This window comes from Globicephala melas, chromosome 1 (genome assembly GCF_963455315.2).
Source record: "Globicephala melas chromosome 1, mGloMel1.2, whole genome shotgun sequence".
Classification (NCBI taxonomy): domain Eukaryota; kingdom Metazoa; phylum Chordata; class Mammalia; order Artiodactyla; family Delphinidae; genus Globicephala; species Globicephala melas.
Genome location: NC_083314.1, coordinates 155,110,723 through 155,126,284, shown reverse-complemented (window position 1 = coordinate 155,126,284; position 15,562 = coordinate 155,110,723). Strand labels below are relative to the sequence as shown.

The following is a 15,562-nucleotide window of genomic DNA, read 5'->3' as shown; positions in this document are numbered from 1 at the left end:
AACATTAGTCAAATTTGTAATTTTTAAATTAGTGAAGTTGGGTGTAATGATTTATGCTACCTATACATACAGTCAGCTTCTATCTGTGAATGCTGAACTCAGATACAGAGGGCCAACAGTATTACACCATTTAATATAAGGGACTTGATCATCCTTAGATTTTGGTAAATGCAGGGGTCCTGGAACCAGTTCCCCATAGATACCAATGAAGGACTGTATGTGACACCTAAGAATTTCCTTGGATGTGCCCTGAGGTGCTCCATGTCTTAATAAGCAGTGTAGTGCCATGGGAAGAGTACCACCCTAAATGGGACCTGAGTTTGACTCCTAGATGAATGGCTAGGGGCCAGTTGCTTAACTTCTCTGCACCTCACTCCTTCTCGAAGAGAAGTTAATACGGCAAAGTGATTGGACAGTCTGCCTTGCCTCTATTTCAGTGACCTGCTGGATCTCTGCATATGCCTATAATGACCTCTCATGTAAGATCAACCAAAGTTTTTCTAGAAAAGATCTCATCTGCCTGGCAAAACAGTTGTGTTGTTTAGTCCTGGGATACTTTGCTTTGATGAGAGGAAGCAGATATATAAGGAGATTGTTAAAGGCCTCAGGTAATAGTGAGATGTTTCTATTTGAATATTAAAAGAATATATATTAACTGATTTTCACCATATTAGGAGGCTTCTCTTAAAACCTAAACAGTTGGGCCCACAATCCATAAACAAGTCTTTGACTGCCACTGGTTAAACTTCAGCACCCCAGAATGTCTTCAGTAACCACGATACTTATAATCTCTCTTGAGATCACCCCTGCTGCTTGTTCTTGAAAATGTGGTAGAAAAGTTTATCTTCTATGATATCAAAACTCTGTTATATTAAAAGCTAATCAGCAACATTTTATAACCACCCTAAATAATCTATCAAACTATATTGTGTTTTAAACAATATATTCACTGATGTTCACTCATCTTTGCCAATTTTTTCCCCCCTTTATCATTATATTTCCCTCTTGGGTTCCTGGTAGACTTTCTGAAAATGCCACTGTCCTTGTCACTAACTTCATACATTATCCCAGAATTTTCCTATTTAGATTAGTTTGTATTTCAAAATAAAGTGATTTGTCGTGGTACTAATGTGTGCTTTTAAAATTACCATGGACATAATGATAGATGCCTTTTCAGAAATCTTGCAAACCATTGTATGACCATTGATATCACTCTTTGTTACTTTAAAGAATCTGTATTTTCTTTGGTGACATTGGATTTAGCCCACCCAGTTTTCTTTTTCTTCTTCTGTTAATGCTTAACAGAAAACTGAAGATAGTTAAGTCACAACTTTCCGACCTTGTGCACATTGCTTCTCTGGTTTACTGCCATAGGATACTGTAGCAGTATCTTACAGACATCTTTGATGGCCAATCAGCAGCAGTTAAATTACCTTAAATTTTTTAAATGGAACTCTGACAGCCAATAAGAAATCCTTTGGGTGGGAACTGTAACAACCCTTTCGCATGATTTTAAGAACAATTCTAAATTTTCAGTATCTTCTGTTTTGGAAGCACATGTGGCCCTAGTGCATCTGCTGTGTGCATTTGCCAGGCATTTTGAAGCCTTAAGTTCCTCGTAGTTTGAAGTCTGGATCTGACCCCTGTTCTGCTTCTCAAGGTAACTTTAAAACAGGAAGTGTACAAAGGAGGTAACTGATGACGTGATCAGCCAATCATGGTTTTGTGTTCTTAGCTGATAAAGCAGCTCAGCCAATGGGACCACTCTGGAGGCAAGGTTTGGTGTCAAATAGCATGCTAGATTGAATGCCTTTGACTGTTAAAGTGGAAGGAGGCTGCAGGGCTTCATTGGAGCCTCGGAGTTTTTCACTGAGGCAGGGGTCAGCTGAAAGACAAAGAAAAATGGCGAATAGTTTGCTGGGGGGTGGGGGGACAGCTGTTCGGGTTTTCACTGGACTGGACATTCCAGACTCAGGTTTCTGCATCTCCTGCTGCCTTTTGTTTCCTCCGTCCTTTTTTGGGGGGGAGGGATAGGAGTGACTTAAATTCTCCCTGTCCGAGGAGATATAAATAACTACATGTAAAATTAATGCAGTTCCCGGTAAGTTTAATTCTTTGTTTTGTGTTAAAATGGTAGAAACTGTTTAGCTTCAGAGAGTGTAGACAAGTTGCACTGTTTCAGAAAATGGCCACTTTACATTCCATGCATACCTTTTGGTGCACCTAGAATACCTTGCTCTGTTTAGATTTTGCATGCCCTTCAACTAGGATTTCTTTTCCTAGTTGAGTATTGAGTAGAGCAGGTACATGAAGAAAGGCTAATCATTTTTCAGGGGCACACAGAAGCAAAGCACTTTCTCTTTGCATTCGGTAAACTTATCTGTTTTCCAAATAATTTTCCTTTGTTCAAGTGCACTGAAGCTATCCTACAGAATAAGCTGAGTTGTAAGACTTTTTCTGTTTCCATGCACTTTGTTGACATTTGTGTTTTCAGAGGTGGAAGCAACACCATTGCTGTTCTAAATTCGTGTGAAAATATGATTTGCACTGATGCAGGTTCTAATGGTAAAGGCCCACATGCCAGTATGAAATTCTCCCATAACTTTTTTGATTTACCTGTCTGCTTCTAGATTCTAATAAGTACCGATTAATTAAAAATCTTTGTTTTAAAATGCACATTTTAGCTTATAATGCTGGTTAGAAACATCTCCAATATATTGGCAGTGACAAGAGCAGATCTTTTTCTGCCAGTTTCACACATTTTGTCAGGTGTTGATTTGGTTCCTTTAAATGATGTGAGCAAAACGCTTTTCATTTTCTGTATGAAATCTTTAAAATCCTAATTTACCTGCAGTTTGTGAATAGGAAAGTTAAGAGTAGAGGCACCCTGTCTTTTGCCCTTGGTATTTTTTTTTCCCTCTCTAGGGATATGAAACTAATGTAGGTTGCTGGCTAATTGGTAACCAGCCTATTCTTGTGAATAGTGAAATCTTCCATGCCGTGTACTAAGATCTATAATACACTTGATTTGAAAAAGCAGTTCTTTGTTTTCTTTTTATTTGCAAATATGGAATGAAGGTCATTGGAACATTTCTGCAGCAGACTCAGTATGGAGCAGTGAACTGGCAGCACTCAGCCTTTGGGTGGGGAAGAGGAGCAGGCCCTGTTAGAGGAGAAGTTTGGAGGGTGTTGGGTTGCCTTCCCCTTGAGTAAAGGATTTACCTGAGAGGATCGATAGGGGTTTAGATTTTGGGCTCTTGGAATTGGAGTGGTGTAGCAGTCAAAGTTGCTAGATGCAGGCCTCTGTCGTTGTTCGCAAAAGTGACCTTGAAAAACTGCCGAGGAGTTGAAAGATTGAAGGACAAAGTTTGTTTATGCAGATTTGGACTGAAAAGCTCTATTTAAGATGAAAAGAAGCTGTACTTCTGATGTTCAAGTCCAGTGGTTAGTAGGAATATGTTATAGATTCAAATTAGGAGTTTTCAAGCAATAAGACAATGGGGCTGTATTCATTCTCTCCCACTCTTCTTCATTCCCTCCCCCCAGCAAAAAAAATTTAAATCCTTTTTGGTATGATAGTTGAGTGAACTGCCTGACAGATTCAGAATTCCTTGCATGCTACCTTGTCTTCTATGTAATTTAGAGGGTTCTTAGTGAAGAATGGTATTTCAGGAGTTCAAGGTAGTTATGTTTGTGAAACTTCTTTTGGGAAATTGGAATGCTTATGGTAAGAAAACAGTCATTCTGGAAAAAAAAAAAAAGGCAACGGTCATTCTGGGAAGTTAAGTCCTAAGAGAAAGGCATGTGTGTTAAAGATTACGTTTTAACAGTTAATTATTTTAAATTTATTGTTTACAAGTCATTGATCTATATGTTACCAGTTACTCCAGTTTTTAATAATGGGATTTAAAAAACAGTTGTAGATACTGAATGAGCCTATTGGCCCTGGGAGAAGGCCTGGAGCGGGGGAGGCAGAAGGTAAATGGCTCACAGAATGAGGCCTAGATAGAACTCTTTAAATTAAGAACTTTGTGGATTTAGCTTCTTGGAAAGATATGTAGCTACTGCCTCTAGCCCGGGTTCTTAACCTTCTTAGGGTCATGGACTCTGAGAATCTGCCCTACTGCCTGGGGAAGTGCACCTAGGCATGCCTATGCAGAGCCCTTGGTGACTAAGATATTTTCCAGTATATGTTGAATGGTGTTAATATGATCTCCTCATTTAACACTTTAGCCAAATAAATGTTTCCCAGAGAAATGAAGAAAACTCTACTTCCATAAGGAGCAAAGACCTACAGCTAACTATAACTTAGGCTGGAGGGTGGGTGCGTGTGTTGGCGGGGGAGACTTAGATGGGGTCTGAGATTTGGGCATTTGTTTACTCTGATTACATTATTTGAGGCAGCATTGTGCAGTAGCAAAAGCAGACCTGTGTTCAGCTATCACCAGCTTTGTGAGCTTGGGCAAGTCAGCCATTTAGTGTCAGCTTCCTCACATGTAAAAATGGAACCTAAAAATAGCACCTTTCTATTTAGTGGTGAGTCTCAAATGAGATCATGTATGTCAAAGTGCTTTGCAAGTTGTGAAGTGCTGCATTAACGTTAGCTGTTACTAGTCTAAACTAGGGGTTAAATGCTTATGGAGTTAGCTGTGACATCAAAGAGAAAATGCCATTCTTTTAATATGTTTACGAAATAGTTTGTTTAAACCTGGTACATCTCTTTTTAATCTGGTTTCACATACTTTCACCTGCATATACCTGTTTATGCTGACAGGACCCTGTGTAATGCAGACATTGAGACCATCAAACATTCCTTTACCAAGATTCCTATGGAAGAATTTTAACCCTTCTGTCAGAAATTAAGGGCCTCTTAGAACAAGATGAAATGAGAATGCTGATATTTTTAAAACCCTTGTTAGATTTAGGAACCTCCCAGAATAAAAACTAGGAACCTGTTCTGATTGGATACTAAGATTTGCAATATAAGGCAGGTAGGTTGTGATATTTTCAGATGTTTACCAAGCAGGGGTTAACATTTTTAGTTTGTGTACCAAATATTTATAAAGTAAATGGGAGCCACTTTTTGTTTGCTTTGTGGTCATATGATCTCTTTTCTGTCAGTTTTCAAACTTGGGAGGTAGTTTTAGCTTGCAAAGTAGTAATAAGCTAATAAATGTTGGGATGAAGACTTAAAAAAAAATACTTGGTCTCATCAAAATATAAATGCGGGAATGCATTTCTCACAGTTGATACCTATTGTGAGATACATTTCCAGGGTAAATGGCGGGAACCCATGGAGGTTTCTTTCTCACCCATTTTACATGCCTGGTGTCATCTATTTTTAGGGTTCCCCCACCCCCACTGGGGGTGGTGGTAGTGGATATTTTGTGATCTATTAGATTTCCTGTCCTATTAAGTAATTTCCTCTCAGGCATGGTCAGTCAGCATTGATGTCTGCCTCCTTTCTGTGCATTGAAAGAATCATAAGATGGAATAAGGTTTGGCAAAATTGGCATTGACCTCTGCAAATAAAATTCTAGTTCAGGGATGTGTATGTTTGAAAACAGCAATCATGGTCACTGGGAACTTTTTGTTCCTAAAACAAGATGGGGGTCTCCTTTTAAAGAAGCTATATACTTTTGTGGAGGTTCCAGTAACCCAAAAAGCATTTTTAAAGCTAGTCATTTATACACGGTCGTCTTAGTGAAAGAAGTTATTTTTGCCTATCCCTATTCCCAATAAAATATGCATACAGAGTTTATATAGTCTTAAGTTAGCCTAATGGAAATTATTTAGGGATCTAGCCTAGTTCCCTTGTTGTAAAGTGGGGAAGTTGAGACCCAGAGAGGTTAGTTGTCTCAGTCTTTCAGCTTTTTAATGACTGGCCTTTTTAGTGGCTGGTCAGAGATTCAACTCCTGCTTAGTTTATTCTATGTTTCTTTTATTCCTCTAGGCCGTGGTTACTTCTTATTTTTCATATTTGTCTTCCTTTTTGGTACATCTGTACAGTTTTGCTCTTTGAACACAGAAGGAACAGAGAGAAAGTGGGCCATGGAAGAGGTTCAGAAGTCTTCATGTGGAGTCTGGTGGTTAGAAAGTCTTCTGTGGCAGCAGACTTACTGTCCCTTTTGGGATCTGAAGATCTCTTGCCTCAGCCAGTTGCTTATTCAGAAAGCTGAGAATAAGCTAGGAAGCTAATTGTACCCACCTGGCTAAGCTGTCCCAGAGAGCTGGGTCACTTATATGCATTACAAGGAAGTAAACTAAGGTACACAAATACAACACCTGCATGCCAGTTAGTCTTGTTGTTGTTAACACACCTCAAGAACAAGCTAATTCCCAAACAAGTTTGGGCCTGCTTCTTCGAGTGTGTCCTTAAAGCCAACCTGTATTTAATAAACAAAGATCCCAGGATCGTTTTAAGGATTTGACAAGACTGAAATAGAAATCATTGTCTGTATACTCCCAAAATAATATTTTAACTATGCTAACTTTAATCTTTACTACCAGCAAAGTAGTATTATGTATCTGCACGTGTGTGTGTTTGGGTACTTGTAGGTTTGATTTTTGTTCTTATTTTGCATATTCTCTGGTAGAGCATAATCTACTTGAAATTTAAAATTTTTTCTCTTTTTACCATTTTCATATATTTGAACAAAAAGTACAGCTTATTGAAACAACAAGAATTTGAATTATGTAACTTATGTTATATTTAAGTCCTGAGGTATACTGTGACTGAAAATTATAGTAGACACAGCTGGATGGTATCCACCTCATGTCTGCATTTTCCAGAAGCTTAGTTTTCTTTTTACTCTGTTCTTTCTGCTGCCTCTGTTGGGCCTGGCTCTTTAGAACTTAGATTCTATTTGCATTATTACCCTTATCTTCCTGTCACTCCCCTCGGCATCCCAAAGCCAGACTCCACTGTTCAGTAATTGACCAAAAGTTTTTCTCTAAGAGTGTTTACTATAAATTAAATTACAGTTCTACACCCTGCAGTGAAAAAGGGCAGTTGAAGGATAAGAAATGAAGGTAAATTCCAGTGTAAAGGCAGAACTAAAGGAAAAAAAAAGCTTGCAAATGTTTAACTTTAAAGTGGCATAACATAGCTTGTGACCTTGTGTTCCTTAGTTCAGAGGAAGAAAGGAGACTAAAATAACCACAGCAAACAGCAGTGCTGATTCACTTGGTTATCCTTTTTTTCTTGGAGGTACTGTCATTTTGGTCTGTCTCCATAGTTTCAATTACATAGAAAACTAAAGAGAAGACCCTCTTGACTGGAAATATCCAGACACAATGAATTTTTCCTTTATCTACCTAAGCTATATAGTTCTTGCCATTGAGAAAATACTAAAGTTGGACGCTTTATAGTTCTTTCACTAATTCACCTGCATGCATGTCTCATTTATGTGGAGATTTTAAAAATGTATACAAATAAAATTTTACTACAGGATCTAACAATCTGATAGGGGAGACAGGTGATGTATATCAAGTATATGAAACTGCTATGGAAAGTACAAGCAAAGGACACAGAATTCAGAGGAGGGGAGACCTTTTCTTCTGGCTTAGCAATGAAGGAAGGCAGTTAACTGGGTGTTGGACTCAGGGAGGTAGGCACATGGGCACTTCAGGCATGGGGAACAGAAGGAGGAAGGTCATGATTCAGAAAGTGTAGTGTGGGCTGAAGAGAGCAGTAAATGGTCTAGTCTGCTTAGAACATAAGGAGATGAGTTAGGGACAGGAAGGAGTGGCAAAAGAAAGAAGTCTGAAGAAGTAAGTTGGGGTCAGATATTGGAGGGCCTTGACTGCCAGGCTAAGAAATTTGAACTGTCTCTGCTTGATAATGGGAAACCATTGGAGATTTTGGGTAATAGGTTGATGTGGCATTATCAGAGCTGTGCTTTTATAAGATTTATTAAGCATCATTATGTAGAAATGAGTAGAGGACAGTAGAAACAGTGAACATTATGCATTGAGTTCACATACTAGGTTCACAATCCTTAGGATTATTATGAGGGTGAAAAGAGATAGCAGTGTAAAAGGCTTAGAACCATACTTGGCACACACTCCTAAATGAATAGCATTAGCTATTACCGTCATCTTTATTATTACATGGAAGTGATGAGAACCTGAACAGAGATAGTGGCAATGTGAAGAAAGGTCAGGAGATGGACACTGTTATTACAAAGTTTAGCAGTTGATTAGAATTGAACAGAGTCTAGGATGACTCAGATTTCAAGCCTGAGAAACTGGAGGATAGAAACAGAAAAGTTAGAAGGAGCAGGTTTGGGGAAAGAAGAAGATAGATGCAATTTTAGACAAAAGGAGTTTGAGTTCTGGGTGGCTTTCCAGTTGGAGATGTTTAGCAAGCAGGACTGGAACTTTGGAGAAGTACCAGAATTGGTAACATATGTTTGGAATTTAAGCTCATAAAGATCGTAGCTGAACCTGGAGAATGGATGGGAGAATCAAGGGAGAGGGTGGGCGGAGGACCAGAAGAATAAAGCTTCTTGTTAATGATGGAAACGCAAAAAAGTTTGGCCCCTGCAGTTGAGACATCTAGAAATGAGCGTGGCAGAGTTCTCTAGGTCAGTGTTCTCTAAGCTCTTTTGATTGTGTACCCCTATTATCTGAGTGTGCAGCTGTCATATATGAGTTAGTATTCTTCACTCTAAAAAGTCACTTGTTCTTTTTTGGAATGTTAATTTAGTTAAAACTAGAGAATATCTATATCTTCCCTTATCTAGGGAAACACAACAAAGTGAAGGTATCGCTACTAGCCCCACATTTTCCTCTGAATACTTAGAGTACCGTGCGGGATACACGATCTTGTCACAAGTTAAACTGAGCGAGGATATCAGTATCAGCCCATAGGTTAAATATTCAGAAAGCTAATACTAACACATTTTCTGTGTGTGCCTTGATCTGAAAAAGATTAGAAATACTGCCCTACGATCTGGCCTTCACTTTTTCTGAAGAAGTACAAGTATTTCCTTGAAATGTTATGCATTAGCTCCTTGAGCTTAGTTATGTATATGTTTATGTCTGTGTGTGTGCATGCATAACCTCAAGCTTTCTTGTTTAAGCTCTAAGTATACACCCACATCTCCATCCAATGCAAAGACTTTTTTTCCTGAGTTGCATCAGGCTTAATCTTGCTGGTGTTAGCTTTGTAAAGTCTTAAATGACAGCATTCTGCATGAAGCCAACCATAAATACACAAGTAGGAATTTGGCAACATTTACTTAGCACGTAATTTATATCCACATGGTCATGATAACACTGAAGAGCAGCACACACAATAAATTACCAGGACTAGGATAGCCTCATCTGTAGGATTTAGCAGATTTCTAGGCTAGATATGTTGTAATTATCCTCAGTCTAAAATAAAGGCAATAAGAAACTTTTCACTAGAGAAATAGTGGTAAATTTCCAGCCATCTTACTTGGTTATTTATATCTTGAACTCCATGATTATTTCTCTACTGGTAATTAATTGGCCAAATGCCCATGAAACTACCCTTGAAGGTAGTTAAGCAATGTGATGTGTTTGTATGAAACATAGTACTTTGCAGTTAATGGAGTGATTTTTAAAGTTTTTGTCAAACAAGATAGGTGAACATAACCCTCTTTTCAGAACGAAACATAGTGCAAATAGATTATATACTAGTATGAGTACTACCAGAATGTTGGGAAATTGTCTTATGTTAATCCTAAATTCACTAAGGTCAGATAACTAGTTGAAGGATTTCCAAATAGATATGAAGTTAGAATTGTGTTAGGTGTTCTATAGTGTTCTCTTCTTCTTTCCTCCTTTCCTTCTTCGTTGGGAAAGCTGTGTGCGGGCTTTCTCTAGTTGCAGTGAGTGGGGGCTACTCTTCGTTACGGTGCGCGGGCTTCTCATTGCGGTGGCTTCTCGTTGCGGAGCGCGGGCTCTAGGCGTGCAGGCTTCAGTGGTTGTGGTACATGGTCTCAGTAGTTGTGGCTCGCGGGCTCTAGAGTGTAGGCTCGGTAGTTGTGGCACACAGGCTTAGTTGCTCCATGGCATGTGGGATCTTCCCGGACCAGGACTCGAACCCGTGTCCCCTGCATTGGCAGGCGGATTCTTAACCGCTGCGCCACCAGGGAAGCCTATAGTGTTCTTTAGCTGTGCAAATCTATACTTTGTGGTATATATTGGGCACCTCTTATATTTGAGTTCTTATCTTGAACCACAGAGATTGATGTTTTTAGATGAGTCATGGTGTTCTTAAATAATCAGTTGCTTTGTATTTTTTAGCTGTGATTTATAATCTTAGTTTTATCCCTAGTAAGGTAGTTGGAACAGGGATTTTGATTCTGAGAGTAATGGCTGCATAATTAGAATAACATTGTCACCATGTTCACAGTGTTGCAAAGGCTGTAATTTTGAAACATTGCATAGAATTTAACCAGATGATTCCTCCTATAAGTGTGCAGCTATGAAAACAGCTCCAGTAAGGGGGGCCTAAGGCTATTGCTCTGAACTATAGTGAAAAGATAGAGTGACTTCTCATCACCAGGCCCCCAGAGAGTGAACTTGATCTACTGGACCTTTTTATCTCTACTCTTGGTTGGTGACCAGATATCCCCAAGTCCCAGTGCTTGTGGGCAACTGCAGCTTTAACAAGCTTGAAAAACTTAAGCTTTCCACTTCGAAATGTGTAAGAATCTGACATCTTGGCATTTTGGAGTACTTTATTTATTTATCTATCTATGGCTGCATTGGGTCTTTGTTGCTGCATTCTGGCTTTCTCTAGTTGTGGTGAGCGGGGGCTGCTCTTCCTTGCGGTGCACGGGCTTCTCACTGTGGTGGCTTCTCTCGTTGCGGAGCATAGGCTCTAGGCACATGGGCTTCAGTAGCTGTGGCACGTGGGCTCAGCAGTTGTGGCTCGCAGGCTCTAGAGCACAGGCTCTGTGGTTGTGGTGCACGGGCTTAGTTGCTCCGCGGCATGTGGGATCTTGCTGGACTAGGGATCAAACCCGTGTCCCCTGCATTGGCAGGCAGATGCTTAACCACTATGCCACCAGGGAAGTCCCTGGAGTACTTTTGTCCAGGAGAATGATCAGGAAAACTAAAGATAAAAGGCTTTATGGATTTATGTCCCAGGCTGAGAAGATCCACAGGTTCTTAAATTCTTAGTCATCTACTGAGTTATCAGTTCTAAAGAGGGAAGAGAACATGCCGTGAAAGAGCACAAAACTGAGAATAAGGGCATATGGGTTGTGGTTCTGGCTCTGGCATATACTTGCCCTGTAACCTAAGGCAAGTCCCTCAGTCTACCTGGATAAAGTATCTTTATCTGTCAGATGGGAATATTTAGCACCTGTGTTGTGTTTGCTGTGAGAAACAAATGAGATAATGTAAAGAAAGCTACTTTCCAAAGTGTAAAGCATGTACAAACGCAAGGGATTAGCATAACCATCTCAGTTGCTTTGCATTCTTTGAAGTGATCTTTACATTCTCTGTTCCTGACAGCTGTATACACGGAGGTGGGAGATTTAGAGTTTGGTTGACTTGGAGGATTTGTTTGTTCTCGTGTCCTTTCTTGCTTGCTTTAACTTTCAAATCAATGCTAAAAGACACTAAGCAGAGTGCAGAATTCTGTGTGTCTGTGAATCAGCAGAACCCATACAGCCAAATCAATACAGCCAGGCTCTTATTGGCACTTTTATAACACCCTCCAGGTTTTTAATCGAGAATTCTCCAGTATTTAGATGGATTAACTCACCTGCACAATATTCCATTTTCCAGTGGAGTCTATGATTAGATAATTATGTACACTTCTGCTACATTTTCTAAGGTAGAACAGGTTTCTCCCCATCCCTACTCTCTTTTGACTTTTCCATTGTATTACGACCAAAGGTTATTGCACAGCTGAGCTCAGGTACTTGCGAAGGGATTTCCCTGTATGCACATTTCAAAGAAAAGAACCCAGAGTAAAGTCAAAGATACTTGGGGTCTTGAAGTAGTTCTTGAGGAGCTTGTGTTTGTTTATTCAGTAGATGTGTCCTATTCATAGGTGCTACTGACTGTCTCCGCTAGTGCAAGGCATGTTTCCCTTGAGGATGTGTCAGAAACAAAGATAGTTACATAAGAACTAGGGAGAAAATAGGAGCATGGAAATTTTAGGCTTAAGAAATAATGTGCCTAATAATAATAATATTCAATATACGTGTGAAGAAAGTGAATATGATAATTGTAGAAATAGATTTATTGGGTGCCAGGAATGGTTTCTTGGGGAGAAAAAAGTTTAGTGGTCACTGGGTATATTTATTTCTTATAGTTGTACATACTGTGAGAGCAAGCTTCTTATCAGTGCTAGTCCCAAAAATCTTTAAAAAGTTGGTTTCAGTCCATGAGATAGTCTCAAAAATTACTGCTTTCAGAATATATTCCCTTTACTCCAAGATCTTGGATGGAGATAGAAGCAGCCAGAGCTCTCTTCAGAGCTCAGTGTTCTGTTGAATCTTTTTCTTGGTTGGTGGGACCAGATGGGGTAGGATGCTGCCTAGACTTCAGGTCTCCTCTGCCTTCCTTCTGCAAGACAAAACAGCCACATACTTCTAGCTTACAGAAGTCTGAGGTGTACAAGGAGACACGTTCTAAGCATTTTTATATTTTTGGATTTGTCTAGAGGGAGAGCCTGCATGGCTACTGATCATTGACATTCCCAAGGATTTAAGTTAAGAGCATTCCTAGTCATTTCCATCTTGAATTCTTTATTTGGAACTAGTACATTCATTCTAAATTTAATTGTTTAAAGGGCTTTAAAAATTATTTTATGCTTATAAAGAGATGGAAGAAGATTTCTTACTGCATCTGTTTCCATGCATCTGATGCAGGACTCTTAGGACACGTGTTAAAAATAAAGTAAGGGGCTTCCCTGGTGGCGCAGTGGTTGAGAGTCCGCCTGCCGATGCAGGGGACGTGGGTTCGTGCCCCAGTCCGGGAAGATCCCACATGCCGCGGAGCGGCTGGGCCCCGTGAGCCATGGCCGCTGAGCCTGTGTGTCCGGAGCCTGTGCTCTGCAACGGGAGAGGCCACAACAGTGAGAGGCCCGCGTATCGCAAAAAAAAATAATAATAATAAAGTAAGTAGTCTAAATTAGAGAGAGAAAGAAGCAAATTGGGTTACTTGTTACAATACGTGAGGGAGATTTGTGTTTGGGCTTGGTACTGTGTTTGAGACTATTCAGGCCAGGAGTAGATGTCTTGTGTAGCTCTGAGCAGTGGTTTTGATATGCCATCTGGCATTTATATGATGCTTGGTATTTTTCAAGGCCTTCTAATGTGTCTTTCCCATTTATGTGCTGCAGCTGCCCTGTGAGGTGAAAGAGGCCTCAAGAAGTTAAGTGACAAGTTAGTAGCCAGAGAGCAAGAACCTCCAGGTCCGATACATTTTATTTATGTATTTACCCTGTACTTTACTGCCCCCCACTGTTTGCTGCTGAGTATTCAGAGGTGCTACTGACTGTCCTAGAGACAAGCAAGAGGGAGGATAAAATAGAAAAGAGAGTGATGGAGCAAGGAGAGAGACAACAGAGAAATAAGAGAAGGATGTTTATATGATAGGAGATAGCAGTGCCATTAGCATCTTCTGTGATTGCCACAGAGATTTTGTGAGCAAGTGGATAAAAATGATCTTCTGGGTTAAGGATTTGAGTCAGTGATCCAAGCCGAGACTGCTCATCTCCCTGGACAGTTTGAATATACACATACCTTAAAGCAACAAAAAGTGAGAATGAACGATCTGTACTAAATCAAGAACAGAATTTTAGAGCTTTTGTATTTCCAGCTGCACTATTTACTATATTGTGACCTTGAGCAGGTGACGTAAGATACCCAATCCTCGGCTTTCTTATCTGTAAAATTGGAATGATACTGATATCTTTGGCACTGAGCTGAGTGAAGATCAATTGAGGGTAAAACTCTAAAGCTTTTAAGTTGGCATCTTTGAAACATTCTTCAGAATCACACTTTTCACCTCTCCTGGGCATACATTAACACAGGATCCTGCTAGAAGCTGGGCAAAAGATTGTTCTTAGAGTTTCTGAGTCTCAGAGGGGATCCAGTAAGCAAAATGGCTCTTTGTTTTAGATTACGTTTTAGCTCAGACTTACAGGCACTATTCTTTCTGCAGCTTATGTTAGAATTCTCTTTGAGGCTCAGGGTCTGAAAACCCAGTTACGTACTTGTCATTCTTCCTTCAAGAATTTATTTACTTTCATTAGGGTGGAGTGTCAGAGAGATTAACAAATATTTCTGTGGGGTAGAGAGGGCTGGCCTAGTTTACTCCTAATGGAGGTTGAACAGGTGAGGAAGCAATGTAACAGCTGTGTGATCTAGGGCAAGCTTTTCAAACCTCTGACACTCAGTTTCCCCATCATTATATTATCAGATCCTTTTTTTTTTCTAAAGGGCCAGATAATATTTTCAGCTTGTGGGTCATACAGTTTCTGTTCTAGCACTTCAACTCTACTGTTGTAGCGTGGTAACAGCCATAGACAATGTACGTGAATGGGGGCTGCAGTCTTCCAGGAAAACTGAATTTACAAAAACAGGCTGCACGCCAGATTTGGCCTGTGGGCTGTAGTTTGTGGACCCTTGCTTTAGAATACTTCACTAAAATATTTGGTCTTTTTTCTCCATCATACAAAATACTGATAGTGTTTTGTTGCTGTCATATATGCCAGTGTATAGACATACATGTCATGTAAGCTGAATATCAGTAAAGGCATGAGGAAGAAACTATGTGAAGTAAGATGTTCACATACCATTTCTATTCCACAGGAACAGGTTTTTAAATGTTCTGGTCACGCCTTCCTGTTAAGTTTCATTGCTTATACCAGTTGCTCTGCCTTCCTTTTTTTCCCAGATACACTATAACTATATTATGATCTAGCCCTTGTTTGAAAGATGGTGTTGTAGTAGACAGCAAGGAGAAACATGTTTTGTTTTTGAAGGAAGAGTATCTCTGCTGCCAATTTGAAAATGTATCTTTGTGAGCAGATCTTTAGGGAGAGTAGTATGCAGCCACTTCCAGCCCATAGTCTTTTGGAAAGCATGATTTCTCCTGTAGGCAGTTTGAAAAGGGGCTTCATACTTAACCTTTTGGAGCTCAAGACAGACACACCCTCAAACACTGAACTTGGCATTGTTTGGGATTGGGGAAAGGGATCTACATTATTCATTCTTAGAGTAGTGGGATACTGTGTAATAACCTGCCAGTAAGTATGGCCATCTGGAACCCAGTTATGTTTAGAATTTAAGTAGTAAGGTTTCTGGCACTAGGCTTAGTGCTTTCTTGCTTCAGTAGAAACCTTAGATGAGCTTAAATAAAGACTGTTGAGGGACTTCCCTGGCAGTCCAGTAGTTGAGACTCAAGTGCTTCCACTGCAGGGGGCACAGGTTCAATCCCTGGTTGAGGAACTAAGATCCCGCATGCCGTGTGGCACGGCCAAAAAGTTTAAAAAAAGAAAAGAAAGGACTGTTGAACCCTCTTTTCTCTCTAGTCACCCTGCCTTCCCTTGTATTCATTCATT

The 15,562-nt window shown here is 39.9% G+C and overlaps 1 protein-coding gene across 3 annotated transcripts in view; it reads left to right on the top strand.

Moving 5' to 3' along the window:
- NFYC (nuclear transcription factor Y subunit gamma) overlaps nt 1-15,562 on the top strand; it is a 63,395-nt gene that overhangs the window by 10,641 nt on the left and 37,192 nt on the right. Inside the window, exon 1 of one of the 3 annotated variants that reach the window (XM_030867753.3) lies at nt 1,881-2,101. The exons of the other annotated variants lie outside the window; for them this stretch is intronic. The gene's annotated coding sequence lies outside the window, so the exon portion shown is untranslated. Of the gene's footprint in view, nt 1-1,880; nt 2,102-15,562 lie in introns of those variants that run through there. 3 annotated transcript variants of the gene reach the window in all.